The sequence below is a fragment of the Corvus kubaryi genome, unplaced genomic scaffold (assembly GCF_017639235.1).
Source record: "Corvus kubaryi isolate FWS band 111438036 unplaced genomic scaffold, C.kubaryi_AGA036_p1.0 37266, whole genome shotgun sequence".
Lineage (NCBI taxonomy): Eukaryota > Metazoa > Chordata > Aves > Passeriformes > Corvidae > Corvus > Corvus kubaryi.
In genome coordinates, this window is record NW_024581081.1 from 2,606,678 (window position 1) to 2,620,281 (window position 13,604).

The 13,604-nt window shown below is 43.6% G+C and overlaps 1 long non-coding RNA gene across 1 annotated transcript in view; it reads left to right on the plus strand.

The window, feature by feature from the left end:
* The first annotated feature begins 12,701 nt into the window (after positions 1-12,701).
* LOC121663146 overlaps positions 12,702-13,604 on the plus strand; it is a 70,477-nt gene continuing 69,574 nt past the window's right edge. Inside the window, exon 1 of the long non-coding RNA XR_006015543.1 lies at positions 12,702-12,962. This is a non-coding gene — a long non-coding RNA (uncharacterized LOC121663146). The remainder of the gene's footprint in view (positions 12,963-13,604) is intronic.

Here is a 13,604-nt window from a genome sequence, read left to right on the forward strand (position 1 = left end):
AGAATTTAGATACAAAGTGATAGAAATGTTACATTAGGAAAAAAGGTAGGTTATAATCCTAAAGATTTTCTTTCCGAAACTTCATTAACCATATTCATAACAAAGCTGTGAGAGATCGAAGCATAGAAGGAATGTTTCAGGAGACAGTACTTTAAAATATACCTGCCAGGATCCAGCTCTTAGAAAATCATTTTAATTTCCCCATATCTTGTCTGGATAGAGTTCAAAAGCCTTTTAAATCTTGTTTTGGCCTTCTGCCTTCATAACTATTTATTTCCTATGACTTTTATCCAACTCAAACTTTGGGGGCTATTTCACTGAGCTGTTTAAAATTTAGCTGAGACATTCCATTTTTCTTAGACCAATATCTTAAATGACTGGAACTCCATAGTGGTATGAACCTTTCTGTGATAAGTGAAAGAAAACGGTGATGCTGGTTGCTTACTAAATGCCTGGTGTCAGACAAGACAGTCCAACCTACAGACAACCTTCAAACAGAGCTGACAGCAGGTGGGACCTTCTATCCAGGCTTTTGAAACAGTTCCACATGTTTTTTCATCTAAAATCAAGACTTAAAAAAAGAATATAAAATTTGAAACTTCATGTAGCAGTAAAGTTCTGTGAAAATTTTTGTTGTAACTCAAATTTTCAAAAATTAACCTCTACTTATTCACACCTCCAAAACTGAATGAATGTCTCTGGAGCCTTTGAGGCACAGCAGTGTATCTGGTGCAGATGACACCTCACAGGTTCAGAGTAGAGGTTTTCCTAAGTGCCATGGTAGGGAATTGTTGGTACATCGCAGCAGTTATGTGGAAAACCCAAGGCTGTTCGAACAGAGAAGGGCCTTCTAAACATAGCAAAATAGTTTTCTGTAGGGGTTTGTGGAAACAGTGTTTTTTCTAGGTGATCTATCCTTCTCTGAGGAAAGATCACCTAGATCTAGCTTCACCTCAGAGACGTTTCTACCCAAGAAAGAGCATCTCTTCCTGTGCGGGCTCAGCTCACTTCAGCTAGGGCTGGGAGACAGAGGAGGGCCTTGCACGAGGGTCCTTGGGGCTCCAGAGGCCTTAGAAGCACCTGGCCCATTATACATAGAGCCAGAGTAGGAAATTAGAGGTGACCAAGAAAATAGCTGCGCCCTTTAGTTTTTTCTTTTTCTTTACTCTATAGAAAAAGGCCTGAAAAGTAATTTCATTTTTCAACTATTTAAATTGACAAATCTTTTTTAAATTGTTCATTGAAGCATATTGTAGATCAGAAGAGAACTAATGAAATGGTGAAGACAGAAGACCCAAGTGGAGGGAAGCTGAGGACAGAAAACACCTCAGGCAGGCAGTTTAAAATTCCAGTGGTGCTTTTCTTAACACCTATTTATCTTCAGTGGATTAAGAATTTAGGTAAATGGCACCAGGATCAAAGAATTACCATCTCAGTCCCTGCAGTTGTGGAGACACAGAGACCACATAAGTTCTCAGTGGGCATGTCCACCTGATTGATGATACTGAAACACCCGTATAACACCCGTATAAGTCCTACTGGTTTTTATTTTGGCTGAAATGTGTGTAAAGGAACTTTTCTGATGGCACTGTGTAAGTTTATTGAAGCCAGTGGATTGGTTTATAATGAGCTGGAATGTTCGTACTAACGTTATTCGCACCAGCCTGCACCAGCCCAGGAAGCAAAGGATGGCTAAGGGAGGAGTTCACAGTCAGTGGAGGCTCATTGGAGACTGTCTTGCCATCAGGAATCATAAGCTTACCCTCCGTGAGCAAAGGCACAACTTGTGTCCAGGGCTGTGTGCCCCTTTGGTGGCAGTTTAACCACAGACTGGCCTAAACGACTCAAGAAATCACAGCCTTCTAAAATTTTCTTTCAGTTTTACTAGACGGACAAGATCTGAGATCTGAGGTCCCCTGCTAAAGGGAAGCAGAAAAAGATATGGCATTGGAGCCTTTTCACAGAAAAGAAGGAGGTGGAAAAATTGTCTCAGGGAAATAAACATCCCTCACCTTATCTGATAAGACTGGTTAGAAATATGCTTTGTGGACCATCTTTGTGACAGGAACTTTCAGAAGTACCTCAGGAGCTGAGGAGCCTCATGAGGTCAAAAAGAGAGTTTTGTATTTTGAGGCTGACTGCACGTGGTTCTGCACATGTTGATAGTTTTTAAAAAAGTAGGGTTTGTCTTTACCCTTGTAAGCTATGGCATAAAGGTTTGATTTGGTTTTATCCAGAAGACAGCTAATGTGGTGAAAATACCTCCCTGCTAAATCCTGTCTTGAAATAGGGAGCCTGTGTTTAGTACGAGATAGCCACGGACCTTTCTATTTTAAACATAAAAAGCTGTGGTTTTTATACCATACACAAGAATTATTCCACAATAAAAACACAGTGTGGACAAGGATTGTAAATTTTGCCAGATGTAAATTTACTGAAGTGAGCCTCATAGCTGGTACAGGGCTGATCTTACTGAATTTACCTTATGGCAAAACTACAGCACATTGCCTGTGCTGTGCTTTTACCTCTGGCTGAACAAGAATGTTGCCTGGCTGGGGGTGAGTAACAGAAAGGACCGATACAAAGGCAGTTTAGGTGCAGTCAGCAGTCTCTCCTCACATGTTTTACAGGAAATAAAACTGTCTTGGTCTCTGCTGCTATTATTGCAGCAGGATTGGGAATTTGCCCCAATTATTCATCAGCAAAATAATCTTGGTGCAACAGGGTTGCAGCTCAGGCAGAGGGTAGGAAAGCCTCCCCGAGGGGATTGCTGCTAAGACACACTTGTGTGTGCAGCACGTACATCTGCATTCTTAGACACATTAAAAACAAAAACCCTCAGCACACTGGGAACTTAGCAAGGGCTAAGCTGTAATGCTCGATCTCAGCGCAATGCTGTTATCCTATAATTTTTCCTCAGGACAGGCTTAGCCAAGCTTGCATACATTTATCTGTATGAATAGCAAGTATTTCATGGAAAGCAGGAAGCAAACCAGGTGGGCTTGCTGGCCAGGGGACTCGTGGTTTTATTTACAAGGAGTGAGTGCCTATCGAGTGCCTCGCTCCATATTCCCTTGTTACTTACAAGTCCATCTGGTTTTGGCAAAGGCGCTTTCCAGGGCTTGTTGCTGGAATCCCGCAACAACAGGGGACAACAGGGAGGTCTGGGATGGTGGGCCACACCGGTTTGAAGTATGTCAGCTTAGCTGCTGTTCACCCGCTACCATGGGTAAATGCACTTAGGAGCCTTCTCCCTCTTTCACTTCTCCACTATTTTTTCCCCCTTTTGGTCATAGACAGAGGAGCCTTTGAAAGCTTTTGATAAACTTATGTAATTGGGTATGTTTTCCAAAGCACGTCTCTGTTCTTTCTGAGGGCTTAGCTAAGAACATTATTCCAATTCTTCTCTAGGCCATCAAAAGTGCCGATCCTTTCAAACTTGCAGTGTGAAGGATTACAAATTTGTTTTTCAAAGGACCCCAAATCCCTGCAGCTTTCATCAGTTCCCCTCCTTGTGCTCCCAGTTTTCTCCCCTCACCACAGTCTCATAGCCCCAGCTCTGAGCTGCAGGATGCTGACACTCCCTCTTCTCCTGTCCCTCCACCTCTCACTTTTTCTTCTCCTTTTCAGCTCCCCTCACTGCCCATACTCCCCAATATTTTTTTTATATGAAACAAAAGTGCGGGGAAGCATTGCCATGGCAGCAATGCCTCAGTGGGCCCTCCCCTTCATGTGCATGCGAGCTCTAAACTTTTAAAATAATGGCCTGAAAAGAACAGGAAGGGGACAGCTTGAGGCAGAGAAAAAGAGTGAGGGAGAGTGCAAAAGCAATGAAAAGTGGGACAAAACCATTGGAAATGCATTCAGGCTGACATCACCACCCTTTCCCACAGTGGTCATTCACTTCGGAGGCTCCAGTGTCCATTCACTGTCTTAAAGCTAGCTTTCTAGAGCCCTGGGAGACCATCTTTCCCGGCCTGAATGCCTTTTTTGTTGTGAAACAGTGAACTGTTTCTGAAACCCTGCATAAAGGGCTGAGTAATTCACTGCAGTTGCCAGGAAGTCTGAGCCACTTGTGAGCTAACAATAGTTAACTTTATCTGCTGGCCCGAGCCCCCCTTCCAGCTGTAGGTCCTGAATTCTAATAAGGGCTTTACTCATGCCTCTGAGGTTATGGTAATATTTTATACATCTTTTTTCATTAAGACACAGTCATAGCTACTGTTGATGCACCGGAGGCAAGTGCTGTCAAATGACGTGGGGTGGGGGATGAAGGAGGGAAAGAAAATAGCTTTTTATATCAGGCAGGCAGTTTGGCCATTTTATACTAGAAATGTAAACTTTGTTTGGGCAAAACCAGAGATCATAATTTTTAAAAATTCACGTTAGAAACCCCAGCATCAAGCAAGACCTTATGATTGTTTTCTAGCTGTGAAACAACCTCAGCTTTTCATAATTTGGGCTTGCTGGTTTTATTTTTTGCTCTCCCTCTTCTCTGTCCCTGCACTGCAGGCACAATGGTGGCAAGTGAGTGAATCATGAAGGAATAGATGAATTTGTTTGGGTTTTCCTTTTAATCCAGATTTGGATGTTGATGTGCAGAAAAATTCTTCACAGTGACAGCACAGCTGTGTATAAGCAGTGACACAAAACAGTGATTCATGCCGTGGTTCTGCAATGCCGATAACAACAGTGTGTCTTTGAAAGATGTGGATCATCAGTTTTTTTCTTTACCTTCTGAACTAGTTGCTTTCTTGAGAACTGAAAAAATCAAGTGTAAGGGGAGTTCTAAATTGTCCCTTTGGCCTCCAGTGTTTTGAAAAAGAAAAAAATGGCTTATTCCCCACTTTTAAGCAAATGATCACTCAGAGTGGAACTTATTTCAGAGCATCACTGTCACTGTTCCTGTTCAAGGTAAAAGACAGCACAGCTTGAACAACTCTTCCATGTCTTTGGTGTCTATGCCTTACTTGCTATGCCTTGAGAAACAGCATTAGAAACCCCAGAATGAAAACAAAAGCACATATTTCAAAGTTCCACTCAATACTTTATTAATGTTTATAAAAAGTGATTGAAAGGTGCATACAGGTTTTGTAAAACTAAACCACAGAAATGTACTTGATGTATTCCCCTATCACAGCAATACTTTTTCATCTGTACTCATGACACCAACTGATGCCAGTGGGAGCTGCATGTGTTGTGGATGAGGTCACTGCAGGGTCACTGCATAGTAAATAAGTTGCTTGGCTTTTTGGGTAAGTTCAAGTATTGAATCGCTTTCATATCTTCTCTCCAAGTGACCTTTACCAGGGGGAATACCATGCTCTGATGGAGTGACAGATTTGAACTGGCCCTTTTGCTGTCTAACAGCAATGACTTCTGAACTTCGCTGTGGGTTTGTCTTGCTGAGAATGAAAAGCTGCTTTCAGCAGGTGGAGGCTCATAAGCCATGTGTTGTGTGTGTGCAGACACACAGGTGTGCATACATGCCCCCCTCCCCAAAACCTCTATTTTTCCCTAATCCAAATGAACTGTGAGAGTAGTCAGATATCAGAATTATCAGAGCCCACAGGTGGCATGCAGAGGGGAGAGTGGGGATGCAGGAGAGACATTTTACAAAAGACTTTTATTAATAGTGAACTAACTGTAAAGTGATTAAAGCTATCCCCATGGTCCTGACTGAAAGCTCTGATCTACTGGTAGTGTGGCTTTCTCTCAGCATGGACTGCTTCTGCTCTTGAGCTGAAACATGTGAGCTGAAGCTGACTGTGTTGTGTTTTGACAACGCATTTAAATAAAATTAATCTATTTGCTGATTCTTTGCAGGGAGGAAGTATAAATTAGAGGGACTAAGAGCATATCATGGAGAGAAAAGGAACCCAGCTTTCTAATTTACAGTGACCTTCAAGATTCACCATAAACCTTTATCATCCACAAATGAACATTTCATCTCATTCTGGAGATAAGTTTTGAAGCATGAAAAGTCTGTCCACTTTTTTACATGCCCAAATGCAGACCAAGCACTTTTGAAAGTCGTGACCCGTGGGCTGGACTTAAAATTTGTCCCTTAATATATTAATTTGTCAGATGTGTCTGTATGATGCAATCCCTCTCTAATCATCTCCTCCCTTTCAGAGCAATGTAAATACTCCAAGCAACTACATGCCTCAACTACATGCAACATGATTTCATTCTCTCACTTCACCGGTCTATCTACCCACCAAAAAGTGCAATATTGAAGAATCACCATCAAATTGGGGTGTGATAGGATGCCAGGAAAAAGCCAAAACAAATCCTGAAAAAAATACAGTAGCACTCCTGTATTTCAAATTGATAGGCATGATTTCTTCTGGAAAAAGATAGTGACTGAGAATTTTTCAAAATTTTTTTTGATAACCAGGTCAAATATTTTACACCCTGCGTTGTGAAACCTCAAAACCTCAGCTGTGGAGTTACCTGGGATGGAATGTCTCCAGGCTTTTATGTTTTACTTGTGTTTTCAAGTTCCATAAATCAGTGTCTTTCATTTCAGTGCCCTATTTGGCCCCTTTTGGCTCCTAAAGCTTTGTCCCCTATTTTTAGTGATTTCTTTTTTTCCTATTTCTAAGCCTGGTCTCTCTTCCCTTCTGTTCTGACAGACCTTTCTCTCACTCCCAGAGTTTTCAGTATTTAGCAGGATTCTTTATCATCTTCTGCCACCTGGACTGCCTCTCACTTGTTCTTGCTCACTCCCACTTCAAAGGCTTCTTTGTTTCCAAGCCTCTCTTGCTGGACCTGACTTTCTGTTTTATTAGAAAGTTCTGACTCAGAAAGCCTCAGCATCCTGTGAAGGACCATCTTGGCTCCTGGTAAGGGTGTTCTACAGCCCTAGAACTGCTCAGAGTTACCTTGGAATCCAGAACTCTGGGGAGAGCAAATAGCTAACAGCCCGCTCAGAGCTCTGCTCTTCTGACAGCCTCTGTTCTGGAAGCAGAGAGGTTGCATTTTTGCCTTTCCATGGGACTCCTGTGTGACAAGATCCAACATCTCTCCACCCATCTGTGGCTTGGGGACAGCACGAAACCCCAGGAGGTGAGCTGTAAGAACAGACTTACTTTTCTGGCACTGCTGTTCCATCAAACTTCAATGGCTCCCCAGGCTTTTCCACATCTGGCTTAAGAGAAATGGACTCTGAGCCAGAAATGGCAGGAGAACCTTAGCAGTAGTACTTGGCACTGAGAACCACAACATTCCTCCTCACTCTCTTCCTCATACAAGGAAAAGCAAGTATCATGAAAGCTTTAAGAGCATTTTATACATGAATAAAGGAATGTTTCACCCCATGACAGTTCTTAGCTAGAACCCCTCTTACATGGAGAGCTGAGGCAGGAGGAAAGGCTTTTCCTCTTTTTAGGTCTTTAGAGAGTAAATATTCTAAAATAAAACTGCATAAGAGACAGTAAAGCCAGTGAAAGTCTCTGTTATATCCAGCATTAGCATACCAAAGTCACTGGCATGAGCCCAGCATGTGGAGTTTGTCTGTTCATTAGCTGGATTGCTCTATTTTGATGGTGCACTGGTTTAGCACTGATGTAACACCTTCACAGTCAAACACTGTGAGCCTGGTTTGAAAGACTGTAAGCATTTCCTTCAGGTGGCCAGGCAAGCAAAGCGAAATGAAAGCTGCTGGTGGGTGACAGGAATAAAAATACAGGATAAGAGAGTGTGATGTTTCTCAGAGCCACACTGGGAACACTGCAGGAATCCTAAAGAACACATCTAAGCTGAAAGGAGAGGAAGAATTTTTGGCTGGAGGTGGTGCAAACAATTACTGTGCAAGCACCAAGAGCAGGCCTGCCTCTTGTTTTTTGGTTTTTTTTAAATGGCTCAGGGAATAGATTTGGCAACTCTGTTTTCTCATTTTTAATGCTCTGTGTAACACAACCAGAAAACTTGATGGAAAATGCCACTTAAGAATCGAGCCATTGGTCCTTCATTCAGAAACCTGATGTTTGTCCAGCTGTTCTCTCAATTCATCTTTCCCAGTGAAGTTTAATTTCAACTGCATGTGTGTCTCTATCTTTTCTGAAGCAGGAAATATTAATCACTAAATCTGATTGGTCTCACTGTTGCTTACCCCAGGGCAGCTTTTTTAGCTTATGAAAACTAGTGTCAGTTGACACTGTCATCCACATGGCTTGATGATTAAGAGCTGAAGATAGGCTATTTCCATTTCAACTAGACAATAAAGCAGAGAAGCTGATAAACGCTGAGGTAGGGCAGATTTCAGCAGGGAGGTTTTATGAAATGAAGTTTCTCATTGACCTCATACCCACCCTATCACTGGAAATGGAGCTGCCTCTGCTTATCCTTTTAATGTTTTTATTAAGAGATGTCATCAAAAGACGGAAGACTATGCAGCCAACTGAGAAAATTAAGGGGGAAAAGGCTTATTGTTATATAAATGTCCTTTCTTCCCACTTTTGCAGGGCTGCTGTTGATCCTTTCAAAGCAGTTTCCCTTCGAGAAAAGAAGATGCTGTTAGCTGGAATAGTACAAAGAAGAAATTACACCAGTTAGTCTTTTATGTTAATATTTTAGTCCATTAATGCTATTATTACTTATCTAGCACAAACTGAATGCTAGAGGCTTTTCAGATAGCAATAGAGCACTGCTATATTCATATATATATATATTGCTATATTCAGATAGCATCCATGTCCTGATGTATAGTGTACGGGTGATATATGCAAGAGGATGCATGAGTTGGCATCTAATTAGGTGCTGGCATGTACCTGAGGAGATGGGCACTGGGCTCCTAGCTCTGCAGCACAGGGGTAAGCCAGACTAAACAAGCTTTTTAAAGTTGCCCTGCTCTCAGCTTTGAGGTATGAGGCCTGATCTCTTCTCTGTGCATTCCTTTTCCTGCTGGTAAAAGAGAAGCTACAATGCTTTGTCGCTGTGTCTTTAGATTTCAGAAGGTGTCACGAAACGTAACTTCCCATGTAGATAAGGACTACTTAGCATACTGGGACATGCTCTCATTAAAGGCCTTCATGCACTGCTACAGCATGATACCTCAATAAATGCATTTCTTTCTCTGCCAGAACACCTTTTGATTTTCTGTACTCAGTTCCACAAACAAGCACTGAAATTTCACCTGTATTTTTAATGAGTTTGCTCCATTCCTCCTTTTAATTTTTTTTTTTAAGGATGAATATTTTAAATGAAACAGAATAGGAAAGGGGCAAGCCAAGTATAGGGACAAAGCTTACAATGCTTAGGATGAAGTTTATTGTAATTTCCTCCATTTTCCCCCTCATGTGCTTCCTTGGAGAGAAATTTGAATGGAAAATCAGGCAGAGTTGATTCTCAATTTCTCTGGTTACCACCGTAGAGGAAAATTCATTACACCTAATTGCCTAAGCCATTGCCTAAGCAGGTAATACCTTCTGCTCTCAATAGATAGGATTTTCTAAGCTGATGCACTCACCTGTCCTCTAACAAAATCTCTGAAAACTGGAGATGAATGGTTGACCTGGTCCAGCGGGTCTTCACCATTTGGCATGGGGGGACTGAGGTTAAGCACCTCCACAGCGTTACTGCCACACATTGACGCTTCAGAGAGACCCCCTTCAACAGAAGCAACAGGTTAAAAACAGGGCAGAAAGGAAGAAGAGGCTGTGTTTCTTCTGAGCCTTCCTACCTGCCCAAGCATTGCACATGCCAAAATAGAGGTGACACAAGAGCAGCAGGAGTGGACTCCTCTTTGCTTTTTGAGGAGGATCAGGGCTGGTCCTGATGAACTGGAAAAAACCTTTCCAAGTGCCCTGGGGCATCCCGTGGCTTCACAGACGGCCAAATGCTAAATAGGGATGTGTTCAATTTTGAGTTTCACACAGCCCTTTCTGAAGCTGAATACCTGCATGACATTGTGCTATAAACTCTGACATAAAAGACTCTGAGACCCAAGGTCCTCTGTGCAATTCAGGGTTTGGTTTAGCTCAAACAAACAAACAAACAAACATGTTTGGTTTGGGACACCTGCCTATGACTGAACCATATTATAGTTTTGGCCCAGTATCTCTGACTGCAAACTCATCTTCCTTTATATGCAGGTTGATGGTTGTGTGTACACACAGGGAAATGCAGAGAAGCCTCTGGGGAAGGCGAGCAGTCAAGTGGGGAATTCTGCATGTTGGGAGCCCACACAGAGCCCAGCCGATGAATAAATAAAGGAGTGCTGGCTTCTGACTGTGCCAATTCCTTAACCTTTGGGATCATTAACGACTTCTCTCTTCCACTGGAAAAAAAAAAGCCAGCAGTTCCTGTATTTTTCTGAGACACAAGCAAAGCATTTAGCACCACAAATAAGCTCATAATTTGACAGGCAAAATGCCCAGAAAAGTGAAAGCAGTTTTCTCCCTCCAAGTCCCTGAATATCTCAGTGATCCTTTACTTGGTTTTCAAATGCTGTTTCCTTTTTGTTTAATCACAGGTTTGGGTCAAGCCACTCTTCAAAATATCATGCCCTGTCCATGTGCATTTTCTTAACCTTAAGTATGTTCACAGTTTCCTGCTTTGCCAGCAAAAACAGACACCACACAGAAATGCCTACACACATCCACAGCAGCTGCTGAGTAGGCCTCATTTTTAATTTACCTACCATCCATCCATGTATTTTTTTTCCTTATGCACGAAGCCAGCATCCACAGAGTTGGCATAACAAGTATTCAAGAAGCTATATTTGCTGTGAAACTCAGCAAAGGGAGTTAGCTACAGTATGTGAACAATAATTTTAGATGGCAGGCCTAAAGAGCTGAGGCTGATAAAGGCCACAGCCAGGCAGAATGTTCAAACCTTTTGGAAAGGAAGTAATTCTGTGTCTTTCCCAAGAGACTTCCAGCCAAGGAGCCCAGTAGATTCTCCAAAGGGCTGAGGAAGCAGGTGGCACCCTGGGGTAGGGTCTGCCTGCCTCTGGCTCTGTGTAGGAGATAAGTCTTTGAGTGCTCTCTTGGAACTGATCTGAGAGAATTGTTGTCCATCCCCAGCCCCTCTGAAGGACCAGGCTTCCCTGTCACACATAACCATCCAGTCCTGGATAAACATGATGCTTCAGCACTGTGGGTTTCCCAGTGCTTACATTATCTAGGGAGGTGGGTAGGAAACAACATAGCATGGGGCTTTGCTGCCTTGCTGTGTGACTGCTGCTGCATCAGAGAAAGGTGATAGCTGCATTTGCATCAAGCCACAGTAAGTGAAATTCTGACTGAGTATGGGGAAAAAAGATCAATGTGAGAGTGGTTCAGCACTGAAGCAAGTGCCCATCAACGCTGTGCACTTTCCATTCTTGGACAGCCAAAATTCAACTGGACAGGCCTCAGCAACCTGCTCTAAGTCTAAATTTAACCATGCTGTGGGGTTTGGACTGGAGACCTCCAAGCCCCATATAACCTAAACTGTGCCATGATTCTATGAGAGAGAAGGACAAGGTGAGCCTTCCCTTTCCACCCTTCCTCTCCCATGTCCCTTTCCCCCCTCCTCTCCCCTCCTTTCCCCTCCCAATACATCTTTTGGATCAGTATTTGGCTGCTTTTCTGCTAGAAAGGAAAGTTTTGAAGGTAACCCCTCACACCACATACACACCTGATTTTGAGGAGAAACCCATATCCCAGTGGCAATTTTAGGGAAAGTTTTCAATATTAAATGACTTACTGAAGACCACGCAGTACATTGGCAGCAGAACATGACTCTGCCCTGGTAGTCTGAGCACTACTGTTTTGTAACCAGAGGATTCACACTTCCTTCTATTCCTCTGAGGAAAAGAGAAGGACATTTCTCTGGGCAGCCTGCGTGAGAGCCCGTCACCATGGTGAAATGCCAGTTGTGATTATCCTGTAGAAACCACCTGAAATCCACGTGTAAAGTAGCAAAAAATTAACCTTTAAACTAAGCCCTACCAATCACATTAAAGGGAGAAGAATGGCATATTTAATTTTGTTTAATACTCACCAGGGAAAGAACGGACTCCAGCCTTTTCCATTAATGTTTAATAAAAACTTTATTAATTTTCTTAAATAAAGGTTTTAATGTCTCACACCTACTTCTTGGATTCCAGAGGAACTCATCTTTGTTATCAGCTTTTGCATTTGCTTTTAGGATCTCTTTATTTTTTTATTTAAAAGAAAAGCTGCTTATTCCTTCTCTTTTTCTTTCTAGTGAATTCTAGAGAAGTTTTCCGGGCTGCTGGAGGACGACATCGCTCCAGTTGGGATAGCTGGAAGAGTGAGAGCTGCACGCTGGTTGAGTTGCAAACAGACGCGGAGCTGTTTCCCCTGCCGTCCTCGGGAGCCCCCCATGCTTGCACACCCCACTCATTCAATGCAGAGAGGTAGCTAGCAGCCCCCTGCCATAATTAATTCATTAATTAATCGTGCCTTAATGAGATACATGGCTGAGGTGACTGCTGCAGGAGTGCCTTAGGGAGGAAATACAAAGCCAAGCCCTGCTGCCATGCAGGCACAGCCTCATGAACGGGGCCCTGCGGCGAGGCCCGCGTGCATTCTGTGTCCCGGCTTGTGACCTGCGGTCACTCTGGGCATCCCACAGGAAGGAGGAAGGGAAGCCCCTCACGCACAGCCAGCCCTTCTCCCCGGCGGGAGGCTGCGTGCGCTGCCTGCGCCGCCGCCGCTGCTCCCCCGCCTGCGCCAGCCCCGGGCAGCGCCGGCAGCCGCGGGGAGAGCTGGTGCGCAGCGCCCGCTCAGTCCCGACACCGCCTTTGCTTCGCTCAAGGGCACAACGGGTTGGCCTCCCGGCCAGCTCTCGCCATTTATCTACTCTGGTGCAGGAGCACCTGGGCCGAAAGGGCAGAGAGGGAGCAGCGGCGGGGCTGGGGCTGCCTCCGAGCGCTGCCCGGCGGTGGCGATCCGCTCCGCTTTCCTGCTTCCCCAGAAAGACCTTGAAATGAAGAAAAGCAGCTCATGGTGGGACACCGGCGGTAGAGGGAGGGTGGAAGGGAGATTTTTCTTGATGGGTGTTAATTTTTTTTATTGCAGAAGAATTTGTAAGCGGTTTCTTGCCGCTCTGGATTTTCTATTTTTCCCTTCCTTTAAGCTGGGAATTTCCTGAATTGTGAAAAACACAGCTCCTTACTCAGGTTTTCAGGTCAGCAACAAATCTGTGATTGTCTAAGATGAAATTGCTGTGACTTTTCCCGGGATTAGTTTGTGATATGCCACATTCAGGGAATGCATCACATGCACCTTCGAAGCTGAAAGGTGAAGTTGAGGGAATAGCTCCGGATTTGCCCGCATGTAACAGTGGCTTATTTGGCCAAAAGCCTGTCATAAGGGAAATCACGAAGGATTTCTGAAGTTGATTGTATTATTTTGTCACACAGAAAGGGGAAACTGCAGGCCCACTTCTCTTTCACAGGATGTGATTAATTCCCATTGATTTAATCGTTGCTGGGGTGTGTGTCAGGCATGGATAGAGTGTGGCAGGGAGGAGAGAGGACCCAATAGCAGGCAACCATTTATGATTATCTCTAATCATAAATTTTCCTCACTGGAAGTCACTAAAAGGCCTTGGCTACAGGATAATGTTCGTACACCTATTTTTTCCTC